Genomic DNA, 21269 nt, shown 5'->3' on the forward strand with positions numbered 1-21269 from the left:
GACATATTAATTAGCTCGCCTGTGGTAATCATTCCACTATGTACACAGACATCAAAACGTCATGTTGTACACCTGAAATTCATGCAAGTTTTATTAACAGTGAGGTCTGTGACATGAGTGGCCAGCAGCTGTACCTGGACACTGTGACTTCACCAATGGCAGAAATGACACTCCTGCCAGGGTGGGCCCAACCTGCAAAGGGACAGGTGGGTGTTGCTTCCTGGCTCTAGGAAACCAGCCCCCAAGCTGTGAAGAAGCCCGGCAGCCACACAGAGGAGGACGAGGCCCGGCCACCAGCCCAGCTGAGCCCCGGATAGCGGCCACTGTGAGTGAGGCCTCAGCAGCGCTCACATGTGGCAGAGAGGAGCCGTCCCCCAGGCCATGCCCAAAGCATGAAATCCCGTGGGAATAAATGATGATTATTTTAAACCACTGCGTTTAGGGGCAGTTGGTTTGACAGTGGAAGGTACCAAAACGCTGCCTCCCCCTGCCCCACGCCCGCTCCAGGCCCTCCACCTCCTCTCACCCCTGTTACAGACGGACTGTTCCTGGCCCCCAGTTTCATATGTTGGGGTCCCAACCCCCCAGTGTGGCAGTGTTTGTAGATGGGGCCTGTGCAGAGGCGCACCCTTGAACACAGTTCTAAGGGTGGAACATAAGCCAGTAGAGCCAAGGTTCTGACATAAGGGGAAGGGGCTGCAGGGCTCCCCCCACCACACGAGGACACAATGAGGAGGCCGCCATCTGCTGGCCACGTGGAGAGTCCACACCAGACACTGACCCCACCAGACTGAGATCAGGGACTTCCAACCTCCAGAGCTGTGGGAAGACACACTTCTGTTGTTCAAGCTGCTCAGGCTGTGGCCCGTGTCGTGGCAGCCACAGCACATTAATCATACACCCTCCAGCCTCGAAGCCTCTGCACACACCCTCCCTCCTGCCTGGATGCTTCACGCAGCTCACACCTCCTGGCCACGGTCGCTCTCAGCAACTGTGCTCCTAACTCGGGGATGGGCTGGGAGGCGGGGGTCATCAGCCAGGCCTCCGTCCCTGTTCACCCCTCTCAAAGCAGCCTGCCCTCCCCTCCAGCATGGGTCGGTCTGCAGCTGCAGCTTCAATTTCTTTGAATAATGGTTTGATGGATGTTCCCCCTCCTCCCAGGTCTGCACAGGGTCTGTCACACATACCTGCCCCATTTTTAGAAGAGATACTGGCCTTGACCGAGAAGGTAAAGAACCCTTTGACCCAGCCGTTCTGGTCCTGGATGTAAATGCTAGTGAAACGTGGGACATGGCTGGGAGGTGTGTCTCAGGGCCCTGGGCTAGAACAGGCCTTGCCTGTCCCATCAGGAGAATGGATGCATGTGGCCCATCCAGATGAGTGACACTGGGCAGCCACGGGAACGCTCGAGCCCGGCCATCCTGAGCAGCAGGGGAGAGTTGCCCAGACAACCAGTCCCCAAAGAGGGCACGTGTCACAGTCCATCTGAATGAAATAACACAGAAAATACCAGTGCAGCCTGGGAGTCAGACAATGAGGCCGAGCAGGGACAACATAGTCACAAATGTCAGGGCACCAGTCACCCCAGGGAGAGGGTTGTTTTCAAGGCGGGATGCGATGGAAACACCCATTTACTGACTTGGGTGGTGAATACCCTTGTCTAAACTACAGTGGAGCTTTAAACTATATGCAACACACACGTACACGTGTGTGTAGATAAGTTTTGTATGTCTTCTGTGTGTACACCAACAAGTTTTTGTGTTTTTTTAATAAATTTATTTATTTTATTTTTGGCTGCATTGGGTCTTCATTGTTGCATGTGGGCTTTCTCTAGTTGCTGCGAGCGGGGGCTACTCTTCGTTGCAGTGCATGGGCTTCTCATTGCGGTGGCTTCTCTTGTTGCAGAGCACAGGCTCTAGGCGCGCGGGCTTCAGTAGTTGTGGCACATAGGCTCAGCAGTTGTGGCTCATGGGCTCTAGAGCGTGGGCTCAGTAGTTGTGGTGCACGGGCTTAGTTACTCCACGGCATGTGGGATCTTCCCGGACCAGGGCTTGAATCCATGTCCCCTGCATTGGCAGGTGGATTCTTAACCACTGTGCCACCAGGGAAGTCCCACACCAACAAGTTTTAATGGAAAAAACGAACAATTGCTCGACAAAGTGGCAAACTGTTATTTTTAAAAGGGGGCAGAGTTCCCAATTGCTCCTCAAACACCCAGGTCCAATGTCACAGGTGGATGAACCTGGGCTCCCCTGGCAGCACCCACCCACCTCGATCTCACCAGTAGCAAATAAGTGACCAGTTGCCTAAGTGTAAACCCATTTTCCAGAAAGACTCTGGACTCCCTGCCCAGCATTGCCAGGTGGGCATCTGTGACCACCAGCACAGCATCAGCGCCTGGATGCTGGCAGGTGACAAAGTCCAGATGACCAGCAGATCCTGTGCTCTCTGCCTGGGGCAGCAACAAGGCCAGACCAGCCCCCTGTCAGCTGGAGACTCTCTACAGCCATTCTCAGGACAGCTTCCCCACCCCTCAGGGTCTTGGAAGTGACCTTGTCTATGTCTGTTTACTGCCCTGTCTTCTTCCATGAGGACAAGAGGTGTGTTAGGTGCACTGCAAGGTCTCTGGTGCTAAGACTGGCAGAGGCTCCTGACTAAATGGCTGAGGGGCAGTGACAGAGCAATGCCAGGAGTCCCGTGGTCCTGGGATATCCTGTGTCTGAGAGGCAGGGACACACCAGGAAACAAGAAGGGACCCTGAGCAGATCTTCCTGGTCCCTTCCCAGCCCCACATCTTACTGTCTGCCAAGCGCCCCCAGAATGTCACTCAACCTCCAGGAGCCTCATCTGTGGATTAGAGATGTCAGGAATGATTAGCCCCAAGAATGTGGAAGGAGATAAGGCAGACACCCGGCCTGGGGGTGCTGATGGATAAAGCTGCTTCTCTCACCAGCTGCCTGAAGGTGTAGCTGAGGATGTGAGCTCTGTGCCAAGGGGCGTTGCTCATGGGCAGCCCTGAGGGGCATGGAGGGAAGGGTGACTTCTGTGGTGGGTGATGCAGGGCCTGGTGCCAAGTTGGCTCCAGGGAAGTGTTTGTTGCCTGAATCTATGAAGGAGATGGACAAACCTCACATGCTAACAGCAGAGTCACATTTAAAACAAGAACTGCATGTTCAGAGGCCACTCTTGCCGGTCCTAGGGCAGAAGGAACAATGCATGACATGGAGAGGGGGTGGGCAGAACTCGATCGGATGACGCCTGCATGTGCATGGACAGGGCAGCAGGCGGTGGGAGCATCCCAGAGCCCTCTGCTTTCCTGCCCATGAGGATGAAAACCAGAAGAGGGTGACTTCAAACTGGTGTGAATGGATGCGAGGTCACAGAAGCAGCCTCACAGGCCTTAACCCACCCCCAGGGGACTGTCCCCAGAAGGTCTTTCAGAGCCAGGATGAGGCTTTACATGTGTATGTGCACAGGCCAGAGATGTTTTAGTTTGAGCTGCCCAGACACACCTGGAGATAAGGATTCTGGCACAAGGAGTTTATTTGGGAGGTGAAGGCAAGGGTGTAGGGAAGTGAGAAGAGGAAGGGAAGGTGACTAATTATACCTGTTATCAAGCTGTTTCCACTGCGGAGCCCCCACTACAGGATTCCCCCTAATACATGATGCCCCCCACTACAGGATCCTCCCACTGCAGAATGCCCTGATTACAGGATGCCCCCATTGTGAGCAACAGGAATCGGCACACCAGGGAGCCTGGGAGCCAGCGCAGAGAGGCGGCTGGGGTCCTGGCTGAGTCTGTTCCTGGGGATGCTAAGCCTGCCCCAAGGAGGCCAAAGGGTCTCCGGCAGCAGGGTAAGCCCCAGGCAGAAAGGTGCTGGCATTTGGAAGTGAGAGGAGGCCAGGGTGAGGGGCTCTGGCCTCCAGCCCTCGCTGGACTGAGGGAGTCTCCTGCTGTCCTTATCAGAAGACCATGGGTAACTGAGCCGCCATGTGGACTTCAGAAGGTCAAGGGTACGTGTTATAGTTTTGTCACCCTTGTCTCACGTCTGTGGTGGATCCTGCAGACTGACTCACTCAGCATGTATGCCACCCCCTCTTTCCATGCCTTGTATCTCTGGAAAACCTGAAATCTACATTTCCTAGACACCCGTGCTGTTAGGCTTCTGCAGGTGGCTTCAGCTCCTCTGCACAGATGCCTGCCTGAGATCTAAAAGGTGGAAGTGAGCAACACAGGGAGGTGGAGAGATGGGGCTCCAGGCTGGCAGGAAACAGAGGGGTCTGGTTCTTCCACAGCAGCAGCATCACAGACAGCGGGGTTTCCATGGCAACAGTCTTGGGTGGAGTCAGGTGATTGTCTAGGCTGTGTTGTCCCTGGCTATGGGGCCTCTACTCTTGGTTCCCTTGTGGTCCTGGAATCTCAGTCTTAACACCCAGGAATAAGACCCCTCTGCCCAAACCACAAAAGAGTGGATTCTGCCACCTGTAACTAATCACTGTGACCAGTACAAATTCAGATTCTGAAATCACCTCCATTGTTTTTCCTGTGCAGAAGAAATACAGAAAACTTAAGAAAAACAAGTAAGAATCATCTGTAATCCCACCATCTGGAGGTAATCTCTGGAGTCTTGCATGTTTTCTATTTTTTTCTATAGTCAAAATGACACAGTTTGTATTATTCTCTGCCAGCCTTGCTCACTTAATGTGGATTATAAATGTGTCCCAGTGGCTTTGTCCATGAGGCCTTCAGCTCCCTAGACCAAATCAGGTTCTATTCACTTTTTTAAACCACTGTATTGATGTACAATTGACACAGAAAAAGCTGTACCTATTTAGTGTATACAACCCGATGACTTTGGATATAAGTATACATCTGTGAAACCATCATCAGTCTATGCCATAAATACATCCATCACGACCAAGTTTCCTCAACCCTCTTTATTTATTATTGTGATAAGAACACTTAACAGAAGATCTACCCTCTTAGCCAAGTTCTAAGTACATAATATGGCTTTATGAACTATAGGCACGATGCCGTGCAGATCTCTAGAACTTACTCATCTTGCATACCTGACACTTTGTACCCTTTGACCATCACCTCCCCATTTCCCTCTCCCCAGGCCCTGATGGCTACCCTTCTACTCTCTTCTAAGGGTTTGGCTATTTTAGATTCCTCATATAAGTGGTATTATGTAGCATTTGTCCTGTGTCTGGCTTACTTGACTTAGCATAATGTCCTCCAGGTTCATCCATGTTGTTGCAAATGGCAGGATTTCCTTCCTTTTCTAAAAGCTGAGTAATATCCTATTTTGTGTATATACCACGTTTTCTTTAGCCATTAATCAGGCAATGTGCATTTAGGTTGCTTCCATGTTTTGACTATTGTGAACAATGCTGTAATGAACAGGGAGTGCAGATACCTCTTTGAGGTCCTGATTTCAACTCCTTTGTGTATGTAGGTGAGATTGCTGGATCATATGGTAGCTCTATTTCTGACTTTTTTGTCTGGCTTTGGTGTCAGGGTAATGCTAGCTTCATAAAATGAGTTTGGAAGTGTTCTTTCTTTCATTTTTGGAAGAGTTTAAGAAGGATCGGTACTAATTCTTCTTTAAATGTTTAGTAGAATGGTAGAATTGCCTGTAAAGACCTGGCCCTAAGTTTTTCTTTGTTTAGAGGTGTTTGGTTAATGATTCAATCTCCTTATTTATTATTGGACTGTTCAAACTTTCAAAATCTTTTTGGTTCGGTCTTGGTAGGTTATATGTTTCTAAGAATTTATCCGCTTCTTCTCAGTTGTCCAGTTTATTGGTATATAATTGTTCATAACAGTTTCTAATAATTTTTTTTATTTCTGTGGCATCTGCTGTAATGTCTTGTCTTTCATTTATGATTTTACTTATTTGAGTCTTCTTTTTTTCCTTAATCTTGCTAAGGGTTTGTCGATTTTGTTTTATCTTTTCAAAAACCACCTCTTAGTTGCATCTATGTTTTCTGTTTTTCTATTTTTTAATTTTATTTATGATCTGATCTTTATTTTTTTTTTCTTTCCTTCTGCTAACTTGTGCCTTAGCTTGTTCTTTTCCTAGTTCCTTGGGGTGTAAATTTAGGTTATTTGGGATTTTTCTTTTATGATGTAGATATTTATTGGTATCTCTTGGTACTTTCCATTTGTCTCAAAATATTTCTAATTTCCCTTTAAGCTTCTTCTTTGATCCAACGTTATATTGTTTAATTTCTATGTATTTATGAATGTCTCCATTTTCCTTCTGTTATTGATTTGTAATTTCATTCCATTGTGGTCAGAAAAGACATTTGGGATGATTTCAATCTCCTTAAATTTGTTAAGACTTGTTTAGTGATCTGGTGATCTATAAGGTGATTTATCCTGGAGAATCCACCTGTGCTTGAAGAGAAGGTGCATTCTGCTGCTGTTGGATGTTCACTACATATCTGTTTGGTCCATTGGTTTATAGTGATGTTCAACTCTGCTGTTTCCTTACTGATTTTTGTCTGGATGTTCCATCCATTATCGAACATAGAGTATTCAAGTCTCCTACTATCATTTTATGGCCATCTATTTCCCCTGTTATATCTGTAGATGTTTGCTTTATATATTTAGGAGTTCTGATGTTGGATACATATATTTTTTATTTATTTATTTATTTTTATATACATTTAAAAAATTGAAGTATAGTTAATTTACAATGTTGTGTTAGTTTCAGGTTTACAGCAAAGTGATACATATATCACATATACATATGTATAGGTGCTATATGTATATATACACATATATGTATATGTATATATACATATATATATGCTTTTTCAGATTCTTTTCCATTATAGGTTATTACAAGATATTGAATATAGTTATCCATGCTATACAGTAAGTCCTTGTTGTTTATCTATTTTATATATGGTACTATGTATATGTTAATCCCAAACTTCTTATTTTATTTGTTTGTATTAAAATTTTTTAAAGGTTACTTTACATTTTTAGTTGTTACAAAATATTGGCTATATTCCCCATATTGTACAATACATCCTTGAACATATCTTACAACCAGTAGTTTGTACCTCCCACAGTCCTACCCCAATATTTCCCCTCCCCCCAATGGTAACCACTAGTTTGTTCTCTGTAACTGTGAGTCTGCTCCTTTTTTGTTATATTCACTAGTATGTTGTATTTTATAGATTCCACATATAAGTGATTTCTTACAGTATTTGTCTTTATCTGTCTGACTTATTTCTCTTAGCATAATGGCCTCCAAGTTCATCCATGTAGCTACTGCAAATTTCATTTTTTTGGCTGAGTAGTATTTCATTGTGTGTATACACACACACACACACACACATACATATATATACCACACTTTCTTTATCCACTCATCTGTTAATGAATACTTAGGTTGCTTCCATATCTTGGCAATAATAATGCTGCTATGAACACTGGGGTGCATGTATCTTTTTGAATTAGTGTTTTGGCTTTTTTCAGGCATACACCTAGGAGTGGAATGGGTGTACAGATAATTGGTATATCTTTGTCAACCTGCCTCTGGGGAGCCTGATAGACATGCCTCATGTGGGGCCCCTACAAGCAGAACTGGAAACACTTGATATCCTTTTTGCTCAGAAGCTTTGCCCCAGGTTAGTCAGACTCACGTAGCCTGGTAAAATCCTTGGCATCCTGGAGGAGACAGCTGTGGTGAGGGAAAGTGGATGGAAAAAGGATGGATCAGAGAATTCTGAAGATGGCAGTGAAGAAGCTCAGAGGACGTGGCTCACTATGGGAAATGCTTTCCAAAGCTTATGAGTGCTTACGATGCAGGGGAACCTGAAAAAAAAAATCATGCCCCACCTCCTCTCAGTGATGCTTAAAGTTACCAGAAGTGGAGAATCAGAAAGGAGGGGTGGGGAAAGGGAGATGGAAGAAAGTGAGGTGGAGACGAAAGAAGACAAGGCAGAAGTTGATATCAGGAGTCTGAAATTCAGTATAGATGGGTAGTCTGTTGTCACATTTTGAGGCTGTTGCTTCATTCTGTGTTGATTTTAATGCATCCCCACCAATCTCCTTTTTCCCCATAGGAAGTGCAAACTTCAGGTGCAGGATTTACAGGATACTGGCCAGAACTTCTGGAGCATGTGGTCTGGAGCCAACACTCATGGATGCTGAAGCTCAGGAATAGCACCAATGGCTGAGCACAGTTCGAGGACAAAGCAGCCTTTGGCTCCCTTGAAGGCATTCATAAACTTTTGCAAAGAAAAGGACCCTGGTTAACTTCTTCACCTACCTCATGTGATGGGTGGAGCAGAGAAAAGTTTCCATACACCTGTGCTGTAAGAAGCTGAAGTTCATTTCAATGCCCGTGAGAATATTATGAAGGTCCTGAATATGGTGCACCTGGACTGTATCCAGGAGGTGCAAGTGGACTGCACTTGACATCTCTCCACCCTGGCCACGTTTGCTCCTTTCTTGGGCCAGATGAGTAATTTGCAGAGACTCCTTCTCTCCCACATCCACATGTCTGGCTTTGAAGAGCAGGAGCAGCATTAACTTGTCCAAATTACGTCTCAGTTTCTCAGGCTGCACCACCTCTGGGATCTTTATCTGGAATCTCCCTCCCTCCTTGAAGGCTGCCTAGGCCAAATGCTCAGGTGAGAGTGCACCAGTAGCCAAGTACTTGTGAACACAACACTAGAATGTCACCTGGACTGCCTCCCTTGCTGCTCTATCCTGAGTGGTGGTACCCCACAGCCATACAAAACAAAGTAGGGGCTAAACTGGTACAGTGGCTCTTGAAAGGGACACCCTACTAGAGAGGTACAGATTATACACTCTGATGTTTGGATCTAGAAATGGAGGGTTTGTGATTTCTTCCTTTGGAAAAGGTGTATATGTTGGAATGACTTAAAAAAATAGGTAAGTAAAGAGGACATTGAAGTGGGGAAACCACATCAGACCAGAGCATTTCTGAAAAGAACCTCTATGCTCACAAGGTTTGTGACCACAGTGAGCCTGTCTTAAATTCCCTGTGTGTAATAGTTGTTGCGCCAGGTAAGGTAATTAATATATGGGAAAAGCATGATTCTGGAGATGGTGGTAATGGAGCAGAGCCCAAAGGACAATAAACAGTGATAGAAGGTTTGTAGATCATGCAGGGAAATAAGTGAGCCCCTGCAGACTGGCAACCCCCATTGATGTTGCAGGACCTTGTGCACATTGGTTCTTTATGCATGTCTCCCTAGAGTCTCACCTGGCCAGGGATATAGGCATCTGGAGCCCAAGCAAGGACTGAAGGAGTCTGAGTTGAAATCATTTTTTATCTCATCTCCCGATACCAAAATTTAGTGATGTCCACACTTGATTGAGACTGTCTCAGGCTCTCCTCTTAGCATGTTCTAGTACATTCCATTATCTTTGTTCATCCTCATAAGGAAGTGGAATATGTTGTACTCAGCTTGATGATGGAAAAGAGAATTTTCAAGATATTGTGAAGTGACTCAGTCACTAGGACTCAGCCTAGAATGAGACGGGGCAATCAGTATATTGACCCTCATCAGATGGTCAGATTAGCCTTGGCCCTGTAGAAATCATTCGTCTCTCACCTGGAGCTCACCTGCCACCTGAGTTTCCAAGAACTAATTGCTCGGTTTCTCTCCAGGTACCTGAGGGCCACCTTGGACAGCCTCTCAAAAACTAACTGAAGGCTTACAGAATCAGATTTGACCCATCTGTCCCTATGCCCAAACATCAGTCAGCTAAAAGGCCTGGATCTGAGTGGTGTCACTCTGACAAACTTTAGTCCTGAGCTTCTCCAAGTTCTGCTGGAGAAAGTTGCAACCGTGCTCCAGGATTGGACTTAGATTAGTGTGGGATCATGGACTTCCAATGTGAGGCCATCCTGCCTGCCCTGAGCCATTGCTCCCAGCTCAGTTCCTTCAGCCTGTGTGGGAACCTCCTCTCCATGGCTGTCATGGAGAAGATGCTGCTACATACCACTGGGCTGCCCTGTTTAAGTCAAGAGTTTTATCCTGTCCCTCAGGAGAATGATAGCCCTCAGGGTGTTCTGCTCAAAGGGAGACTTGCGCAGCTTGGGGCTGAGCTGTTTGAGATTCTGAGACTTATCACAGCCCAGGACCATCTGCCTTAGCCTCAGCCCCTGTCCTCACTTTGATGATGACATATGCAATCACATGGTGCCCATTATATACTGCTGTAATACTCATGTCTAGTTGGCTGCCTCTATCAAAAGCTTTCTTCTGGGCACATGGAAACTGAAATCTAGGACATAGGTACATTATGAAGGGAAACACACTCAAGGTTTCTGATACCTGCTCAGTGTGAATAGGTAAAGGAATGGTGATCCAGGATGGGTGCAGGATTGCACTGGAAATGTAGGCCCTGGGAGGTGATGAGACTTTCAGGAATATGTGCTTTTACAGTCAAATATGAACCTAAATTTTTGGAGGCGGGTATGGGGTTGAGACCTACATGTTAGAGTTACCCCTGGGTGGCTAGCTGTAAAGGAATAGTCAGAAATAAAGAGATCCACAGTGAAAACTGACTGCTGCCCTCCATGGTATATTATTCTGTTTTCTCAGTGTGTACCTCAGGAATCTCCAGTTATTGATGAAAAAATAAAAGGCACTGAGTTGTCTATGATCAGCAACCTTACCATTGTTACAAGTTCCTTATTTTGTCTGGGGCATCTTACATCTTTGCTTATTTCTTCGGCTATTCAGAAGGTTAATACAAACAAAGGAGAACATATTCAGTGTCCAATGAACCACTGGAGTGAAGAGCTCTCAGCAAGGCTCTCATTGCTGACTCAGGCTATGACCCTGGCCATGAGTATTTTTCATGGTTCTACCAGTGGGTCTATACACTTCAGTTCCTGGCCTTTGCACGTGCTAAGAAAGGCTTCACTGCAAAGAGCAAGGTGCCAGTTCTGGAAGGTGTTGTCAACACTGTTAATAAGACTCTGGTCCTCACCATTCCATGACTGTCATGGGTGAGTAGAGGTCCTTATTGATTTAATGTAGTTTTGGCCAGACATCCAAATTCCTTTTAGCAAAATACTAAAAGAATACATGCATTTAACATGATTTTATTATTTCCATTCCACATTAAAAATTGTATCCTTTTGTGGGGTTGTTCACTTCAGTAAGAGATGATATTATTCCCATTACAACTCCTGTTTCTCCATATCAGGGAAGACAAGGATAGCATGTTTGACATCAGTATTTCAAAATATATAACAAAATATCTGTTATGTATTGATTACATGCAACTCACAGTTGGCCCTTATCATCATCCGTCCAGGTTCCTCAGATTCAACCAAGTACAGATGGTGTGGAACTATATTTACTATTGAAAACTATCCATGTGTAAGTGAACCTGAGCAGTTCAACCACATGTTGTTCAGTATTCACCTGTATAGATAGACACACACGTATTATGAGAAGAGGCTTACAAGGTTACAGAGGCTGAGAAGTCCCGCAGTCTACTGTTTGTTTGCTAGAGAACTAGGAAAGTCTGTGGTATAATTCAGACCTAAGCTTAAGGCTGAAAAGCAATGGAACTGATGGTGTAGCTCCAAGTCAAGGCTCAAGGCCTGAGAACCAGGAAACCACTGGTGTATGTCCTGGAATTTCAAGGCTCAAGAGCCAGTAGCTCCAATATTCATGGCCAAGAAGATAGAGAGGGAGACAACTTGCCCTTGTTGTTACATTCAGGACCCCAAAAGATAGTATGATGCCCACCCACATTGGTGAGGGCTGATCTCTTCACTCAGTCTACTGATTCCAATGCTAATCTCTTTCCAGAATGCGCTTACAGATCCTCCCAGAATTAATGTTTGACCTGCACTCTGGGCATCTCTTCTCACAGTGAAATTGACACATAAATTTAATCATCACAGTGGGTCTAAAAAAAGTGCACTCAAATGAAGGCTCCCTGCTAAGGATTCAGATGATAGTATTGTTGACTCTGGGGAGGAAGGGGATATAGGGCTGGGCAGACATTAGGCAAGAGCTTCATTGTCCCCCTGAAATGAAGATAATGATGCATACCCAGCTTATGGAATTTTTAGTAAGATCCAGTGAGATGGTGCTTGTTGAGGACTTCACCCTGGAGCTGCTGAGTAAGAGCTCATTATTGACTAAGAGGTTATTTTTCCCTTCTAGTGGACATCACAAGTATCTCATCCCTCTAGCTTAGCCTCTATTCTTTACAACAGTGAGAACAGCAATGCCCAGGGCCTGAAAGGGAGTACATATGGCCACCAACGATTCATGATTCACCAAAGCTGCTGTAGCAGCCAGTGCAGGGAGAGGGAAGGTGAGAGCATTGGAGAGATTAGATTCATCTCTACTGATAGACATTCTGAGCCTCAGGTCTCCTAGGCCACTCACTGGTCCATCAGACCAGAGGATATAAAGTAATTTTGTAAGCAGAACTGAACACTTCAGAATTTCAAAAACTTTTTCTGTCCTGCAAATGCTAGTTGAGCATATTTTCAGAGTGATTTATATAATATCAAATATACAAATTATAGAGGTAATTTAGTACTTTTAAAGAATGCAAGTGGGTAATTTAAAAAATGTCTTATTTGGTTTGGCGCCTCAAAACAAACGAAATTTTAAAACTTCTTTTAAAGATCAATGAACAAAAATTGTTTCTTTTTTTTTAATGTTTATTTTTTATTTATTTTTCTTATTAGTCATCCATTTTATACACATCAGTGTATACATGTCTATCCCAAACTCCCAATTCATCCCACCACCACCACCACCCCTGCCGCTTTCACCCCTTGGTGTCCATATGTTTTTTTCTCCACTTCTTTGTCTCAATTCCTGCTCTTGCAAACCGGTTCATCTGTACCATTTACTAGGTTCCACATATATGCATTAATAGACGATGTTTGTTTTTCTCTTTCTGACTTACTTCACTCTGTATGACAGTCTCTAGATGCATCCATGTACCTACAAATGACCCAATTTCGCTCCTTTTTATGGCTGAGTAATATTCCATTGTATATGTGTACCACATCTTCTTTATCCATTTGTCTGTCGATGGGCATTTAGGTTGCTCCCATGACCTGGCTATTGTAAATAGTGCTGCAATGAACATTGTGTTGCATGTGTCTTTTTGAATTATGGTTTTCTCTGGGTATATGCCAGGTAGTGGGATTGCTGGGTCATATGGTAATTCTATTTTTATTTTTAGTTTTTATTTATTTTTTAACATCTTTATTGGAGTATAATTGCTTTACAATGGTGTGTTAGTTTCTGCTTTATAACAAAGTGAATCAGTTATACATATACATATGTTCCCATATCTCTTCCCTCTTGCATCTCCCTCCCTCCCACCATCCCTATCCCACCCCTCTAGGTGGTCATAAACCACCAAGTTGATCCCCCTGTGCTATGCGGCTGCTTCCCACTAGCTATCTATTTTACATTTGGTAGTGTATATACGTCCATGACACTCTCTCACTTTGTCACAGCTTACCCTTCCCCCTTCCCATATCCTCAAGTCCATTCTCTAGTAGGTCTGTGTCTTTATTCCCGTCTTACCCTTAGGTTCTTCATGACCTTTTCTATTTTTTCCCTTAGATTCCATATATATGTGTTAGCATATGGTATTTGTTTTTCTCTTTCTGACTTACTTCAGCCTGTATGACAAACTCTAGGTCCATCCACCTCACTACAAATAACTCAATTTCATTTCTTTTTATGGCCGAGTAATATTCCATTGTATATATGTGCCACATCTTCTTTATCCATTCATCTGTTGATGGACACTTAGGTTGTTTCCATGTCCTGGCTATTATAAATAGAGCTGCAATGAACATATCGGTACATGACTCTTTTTGAATTATGGTTTGCTCAGGGTATATGCCCAGTAGTGGGATTTCTGGGTCGTATGGTAGTTCTATTTGTAGTTTTTTAAGGAACCTCCATACTGTTCTCCATAGTGGCTCTATCAATTTACATTCCCACCAACAGTGCAAGAGGGTTCCCTTTTCTCCACACCCTCTCCAGCATTTGTTGTTTGTAGATTTTCTGATGATGCCCATTGTAACTGGTGTGAGGTGATACCTCATTGTAGTTTTGATTTGTATTTCTCTAGTAATTAGTGATGTTGAGCAGCTTTTCATGTGCTTCTTGGCCATCTGTATGTCTTCTTTGGAGAAATGTCTATTTAGGTCTTCTGCCCATTTTTGGATTGGGTTGTTTGTTTTTTTAATATTGAGCTGCATGAGCTGTTTATATATTTTGGACATTAATCCTTTGTCCGATAATTCATTTGCAAACATTTTCTCCCATACTGAGGGTTATCTTTTCATCTTGTTTATGGTTTCCTTTGCTGTGCAAAAGCTTTTAAGTTTCATTAGGTCCCATTTGTTTATTTTTGTTTTTATTACCATTACCCTAGGAGGTGGATAAAAAAAGATTTTGCTGTGATTTATGTCAGATTGTTCTTCCTATGTTTTCCTCTAAGAGTTTTATGGTGTCTGGTCTTACATTTAGGTCTCTAATCCATTTTGAGTTTATTTTTGTGTATGGTGTTAGAGAGTGTTCTAATTTAATTCTTTTACATGTAGCTGTCCAGTTTTCCGAGCACCACTTATTGAAGAGACTGTCTTTTCTCCATTGTATATTCTTGCCTGTTTGTCATAGATTAGGTGACCATAGGTGCCTGGGTTTATCTCTGGGCTTTCTATCCTGTTCCATTGATCTATATTTCTGTTTTTGTGCCAGCACCATACTGTCTTGATTACTGTAACTTTGTAGTATAGTCTGAAGTCAGAGAGTCTGATTCCTCCAGCTCCATTTTTTTCCCTCAATATTACTTTAACTATTCGGGGTCTTTTGTGTCTCTATACAAATTTTTAAGATATTTTTGTTCTAGTTCTGTAAAAATGCCATTGGTAGTTTGATAGGGGTTGCATTGAATCTGTAGATTGCTTTGGGTAGTATAATCATTTTCACAATATCGTTTCTTCCATTCCAGGAGCATGGTATATCTCTCCATCTGTTGGTATCATCTTTAATTTCTTTCATCAGTGTCTTATAGTTTTCTGCATACAGGTCTTTTGTCTCCCTAGGTAGGTTTATTCCTAGGTATTTTATTATTTTTCTTGCAATGGTAAATGGGAGTGTTTTGTTAGTTTCTCTTTCAGATATTTCATCATTAGTGTATAGGAATGCAAGAGATTTCTGTACATTAATTTTGTATCCTGCAACTTTAACAAATTCATTGATTAGCTCTAGTAGTTTTCTGGTAGCATCTTTAGGATTCTCTATGTATAGTATCATGTCATCTGCAAACAGTGACAGTTTTACTTCTTCTTTTCCAATTTGGATTCCTTTAATTTATTTTCCTTCTCTGATTGCCATGGCTAGAATTTCCAAAACTATGTTGAATAAGACTGGCGAGAGTGGACATCCTTGTCTCATTCCTGATCTTAGAGGAAATGCTTTCAGGTTTTCACCATTGAGAATGATGTTTGCTGTGGATTTGTCATATATGGCCTTTATTATGTTGAAGTAGGCTCCCTCTATGCCCAATTTCTGGAGAGTTTTATCATAAATCGGTGTTGAGTTTTGTCAAAAGCTTTTTCTGCATCTATTGAGATGATCATATGATTTTTCTTCTTAAGTTTGTTAATATGGTGTATCACATTGATTGATTTGCATATATTTAAGAATCCTTGCATCCCTGGGATAAATCCCACTTGATCATGGTATATGATCCTTTTAATGTGATGTTTTGTTCTGTTTCCTTGTAGTTTGTTGCAGATTTTTGCATTTTTATTCATCAGTGGTATTGGTTTGTAATTTTAAAAGTAGACTTTATTTTTTAGAGCAGATTTAGTGTAAGAGTAATACTAAATAGAATGTACAGAGTTTCCATCTAACTCCTCGAAATCAGGTGAGTGATAAAAAAGGCACAATCTAAAATTTGAGAAATATTTTATTTGGTGGTCTTACTGAGTATTATAGCCCAGGAATATGGCCTCTGAGATAGCTCTGAGGAACTGTTCCAAAGGGATATGGGAAGAGCCAGAGGATATAAGATCAGTTGCTGAAAAAAATTTAGGAAAACATCAAAAGGTTACTGCTTATGTCAAAAATGACACATCTTGAGTTAATGATTTTTATGCTTTACTATGTATGGAAAGATGCAAGAGTCTGGGTTTATCGAATTTATTCATTTGATATGCATCTTAACTAACTAGGGCGTCTATCTTGTTTTCTCCACCCCTGAATTCCAGTCAGGGCACATTGTCTTGGGGGTCTGCAGTGGCTAATGGCTTTTTGGCTGCAATATCATTTGTTTAATGAAATGGCAGGCAGTGTACTTTGTCCACAGGCAAAAGCTTAGGAGAAGAACACAAGTGTAACTGAGAGAGAGAAAGTCTATTGAGTCCCATCTGAGATGAACCTGCTCCCTGGATTGTGGAAATGAATCTGGGACTGGAGAGCAGTTGGTATCAGGATTGGTCTAAAGCTCTTCTCCAGGGCCTCTCATCGGACTGGCATATATATCTACACAGGAGAGGATGCTGGGCCTGGTCTGGTCAGTTGTCAATGAATGTCCTGAGTGCTGGACTCTGAGTCACCTCCTTCCTGCAGGATCGTCTCGTCCATGGGCAGAGGCTGGGTGTGAGGGGCTCCTGGAAAGGGGTGACCTCAGAATACCACACAGGGGCTTAGTGACACTAAGAGGACTGGGTAATGGGTGTGTGAGGCTGACTCAGTCCTCAGGACACGTCACAGTGTCTCATCCCACCCCACGTGTCCGCTTTTCCAAGGTCTAAAGAACTGTTTCCTGAGAACATGGAAATTCTGTAATAGGAAAAAAACCTTTGTATTCTGTTTCATAATAGCCCACGTCGGGAAGTTTTAATGAGCATTAAGCTAAAATACCTCTGTTTAGCTCACAGGAAACATCCTGACCAGGCCCACTGGTGAATGGCTGTAGGAAGGAAGAAATTAATACATCTTCTCTGGAGTCTGGCCAGAGCCAGAACTTTACCTCTTCCCCATTTATTATAAAAGAAGCCTGAATTCTAACTCAGGGAAGTTAGTTTTTAGAGACACTAGTCCACCATCTTATTGGTCTGCTGGCTTTCCAAATAAACTCGCGATTCTTTTCCCCAGCAACTCGTCTCTCAGTTTATTGGCATGCTGTGCAGTGAGCAGAACAAAGCTTGGGCTCAATATCAATTCCGTTATAGAGTCGGGTGTGCTTCTATATATACATTCAGGGGACATCATTTGCTTTCCAAGACCACTATAACTTTTGTTGACTCTTTTTTTTTTTTTGGTGGCTTTCCTGGAGGCAGTGTGTTGCAAGTGTAAACCACAATAATGAAACTGCAGCACAGGTGACCATCAGACGAACCACCAGGCTGGGTGTGCTGGCCTGGTTTACAAAAAGTGATGGAATGCATTCTCTTGTGTTCCATGATTGAGAAGCTTCCAGGCAGAGCTACACATCCATCCCACCCTTGATATGTGACCACCCCCAATATCTGATCAAAATTCCTCACTTCATGCTCTTGGTATCTAGTCATCATTGGCTGCCTTCAGTTGGAATCCTGTTAAGTTGATTAAGCCAGAATCACCCACCCCCATCAGTCCTGATGTCCCCTCTTAGTAATATGCCAACCACAAATACCCCTGTTCTCTGGCTGTAAATCCCCACTTGTCCCTATTTTATTTGGAATGCAGCCCTGTTCCATACTGGGGTCTCTCTTCCACTATTGCAACTGTCCTTCATAAAATTTGCCTTCACCACTTTACCACTGTCCGTTTCGTGATTTCTTTGATAATTCTTTCATAGCTGGTTTCTCCTCAAGCAGACAGGCACCTCTGAATATCCTAAATAAAGAGAGTGACCAAACTTGGAGCCTTTCCAAAGGAGTTCCTTCATTTTCCTAAGAAAATTAGTAACAACTTGCCACTTTAAAAACTGGTTCTTCCTGTTTGCTGTTTTAAATCTACAGCCTATGAGCTGTAGATCATCAATCACTGAGGTCTGTGTCACTGCATCAGCAGCCACTCAAGGAAAAATGCTTGTTGAATGTGTTAAGGCTGCAGCTCCCAGGTGAGAAAAACGGAGGGTTTGACCAGATCGTCCATGTGATAACCCAGGTGCAATGGGGCTGACCTCATTTGTGTGTTAGAATGTATGTAGACACACTTAGAAGTAGTCATGACCCTCTAGGATGGAAGGCACCACATGACAGAGAAAAACAAACAGTCCTCAAATCCCTGCCTGGCCAATGCTAAGAAGGAGTGCAGGAAAAAAGGATTGGGATAGGAGAATATGACACAATTGGGTGAGAGCAGCCCTCATTTAGAGACTTGTTAAAAGTTGAAATTGACACATGGAAGACCTGCAACCCTTCTCCTCCACATAAGACCTTGGCTGAGCCTGGCCTGATTTCCTGGTGTGAGAATCCCTAAAGGTCCTGGAGAGAAGGAAACCTGTTACAACTTCAGTGAATGGGGAAGGGGGAAGGGGGAAGTTCTTGTGGACATATCACCCCCATTCACAAGTTCCAGTGTCCCCCTTTATAAATCTTGGATCCAGGTGGATTCTGGGGCCCTCTCCTGCACAGGGTCAGGGCCAGGTGTCCTGCAGGTGAATCTTCTCCAGAGCAGGGACCAAAGAATATGTGAGGACCCCTAAGCCATCTGGTTCCTTACTCTGCACTTGATAACGGGAAATGGGTGACCTGCACTAGTGCACATGTGGTGTTTCCTAGTCTCACCTCCTCACCTTCCCTGAGTTCCAGAGTCCAGTGAGTGTGGCCTCAAACCTGCCCCAACCCCGTGGCTTCCCAGCTCAGAGATGAAACTCCTTCCAACTCCCTGGTCCACCTGATTGCTGATCAATAGAGCCCTGTGAGTTTCTGCCTGGAAAGAAAAAACAGTTCTCATCAGACACACCATACTAATACTGGTAGAAATGTCTCCCTCCTGCTCTTCCAGCCACTCGATTATCTGCACACTTTCTCCTTCAATGGAACTAACCTGCAAGGGGGGCCAATGTGGTGAGGAACCTCATGTGATTACAAATCATGTTAGGACTTCCCTGGTGGTGCAGTGGTTGAGAGTCCGCCTGCCGATGCAGGGGATGCAGGTTCGTGCCCCGGTCCGGGAGGATCCCGCATGCCGTGGAGCGGCTGGGCCCGTGAGTCATGGCCGCTGAGCCTGTGCGTCCGGAGCCTGTGCTCCGCAACGGGAGAGGCCACAACGGTGAGAGGCCCGCGTACCGCAAAAAAAATAAAAAATAAAAAATAAAGTATGTCAATCCAGACTGTTCTTCCTCCATTTTCTTGCATGTGATCTTGAACTAGTCAAGGGTGACCTTCTCTCCATAGCCTCTGTTCCTCTCAGGCTCACATCCCTCTTCTCCCTGAAGTGCAGGAAGGAGGAAAATGTGTGAGGAAAAGGATAAAGAAGCCCCAGAGGAAGTGACACAGTCTGGAAATTTCTGACTAACGAAACTCTGAGGGAACTTCATGACATCTGAAAGACAAAGGATCCATTACAGAAGGCTGATCCAAACTTAGAAAGGAGGATGACAATTTACAAAGCATAAAAAGATGCTGACTCCCTGTCATCAGTTATGCCATGAAAAGGCAGTCACTGTTCGTACTACTCTTGATACGTTTACTGCAAAGAAATAAAATGATTAAATTCTCAATGTTTTAAAGCACACCTTTCTAAATAAATATTCCTTTTAATGTTTTTACATTTACCTGTATATGTATAACCATGGCAAGGGAGTTCTTAACTGTTTAAAAAGTCACAGGATAATTATAGTTTTTTCCTTTAGATTATTAAGATTGTGTTTTAGTTTCATCTTGCACATTCATTTTTATCTGTCTTAGGGAGGAAAAAGTTTTCCTCTACCCTTCTATGATCTTCAACTAGCCTAATAATCAAATTGATATGAGACAGAGTAACAGGAGAAAAACAAGTTTAAATGCAAGCATATGGGAATCCCACAAGTACGGTGAGACTCAAGGAGAAGCCAATTAATTGAAGCTTCCATGAGATCTCAGGACACGGAGATAAGGATAGGGGCTGCAGGCTTCAAAGAGGAAGAGGTGATTCACAGAAGAGCAAGTGTTTGGTAATAAGATGTTTGTCCTGCCACACAGATACATAATTCAGATAAAGTTATCTCTTGGTCATAGCTCTCTTTCAGGGTCAGGGTCCCATCTAAATTCTTTAAGGTAGTTCATGAAGAGGTAAAGGTTTCTTTTTGATTCTGCAGGGTCTTGATTGCCTTCAGCTAGAAATAGTTTGCAGGCCAAAATTGTACACTCTGGGGAGGCTAGTTCTTAACACATTGAGCTCCCTGCACCACTGTGGCCTAGAAAGACAAATACTATACGGTATCACTTATACATAGAAATTTAAAAAACAGTTTTATAGAATCAGAGAATATAATAGTGGTTGCTAGGGATTGGAGAAGGGGGAAATGGGATGAGACAGTTTACAGGGTAGAAATTTTCAGTTATAAAAAAATAACTGTTCTTAAATGACCCAAGGAAAGAGGAGTGAGGGGGCCTTATTGGGTTTTGTGTATTGTGGGAGTGCCATGTGTGCTGGAGACATCTAAGTGAACGTATCCACAGAGTCCCCACCCCCAATGGCTCCTGATGGTTCTCAGCCATGCACATTAGAGGATTTCTACCACAAGGGGGAGACCAGTGCCCCCAAGGCCATGTGTGTCCCTGGGTTCCTCCTTCACTTGTGCCAGGCAGTCAGTGTGTCATGATTTGACTTTCACCTCCCATGACCATTCTTTGGCTTAAAATATCAATTTGGCATCTCTTGGGTGACAGGAACATGGTGCCAGACCTCATTCTTTCTCATTTCCTCCTTAAAAAGACAATTATCAGAGTCTGGAGGCTATGATGAATTAGGAGACTAAACTGCAAAACTTGCAAAAAGCATCCCTTTTCTTGGGCTAAATGCCAAGGTGGGAACCTGTTCCTTCCCTCTTTACCTGCCCATCATCTTTGCACCCAGAATGGATGCTCTCAACTCTCTCTCTCTCTCTAGAGTATCCATTGGCCAGATTTTGTGCCCTTCAGGTAGGAAGAAGTCAACGCTATGCTCACCAGGACCACGTAGATTCCAAGTTTCCATATCAAATATGGAGATCACTTTTGGACATCCTTCAGGCAAAATGACCCATGGTTTACAATTCTGTTATCAAAACTTCCAGTTAG

General features: G+C 43.7%; 1 pseudogene; it reads left to right on the forward strand.

The window, feature by feature from the left end:
• The first annotated feature begins 38 nt into the window (after nucleotides 1-38).
• Nucleotides 39-10233, forward strand: LOC149748607 (PRAME family member 8-like; annotated as a pseudogene).
• Nucleotides 10234-21269: the final 11036 nt, after the last annotated feature.

Source organism: Delphinapterus leucas, chromosome 8 (assembly GCF_059928025.1).
Source record: "Delphinapterus leucas isolate spDelLeu-1000000601 "Yukka" chromosome 8, BTC_Dleu_Yukka2, whole genome shotgun sequence".
Taxonomy (NCBI): Eukaryota; Metazoa; Chordata; class Mammalia; order Artiodactyla; family Monodontidae; genus Delphinapterus; species Delphinapterus leucas.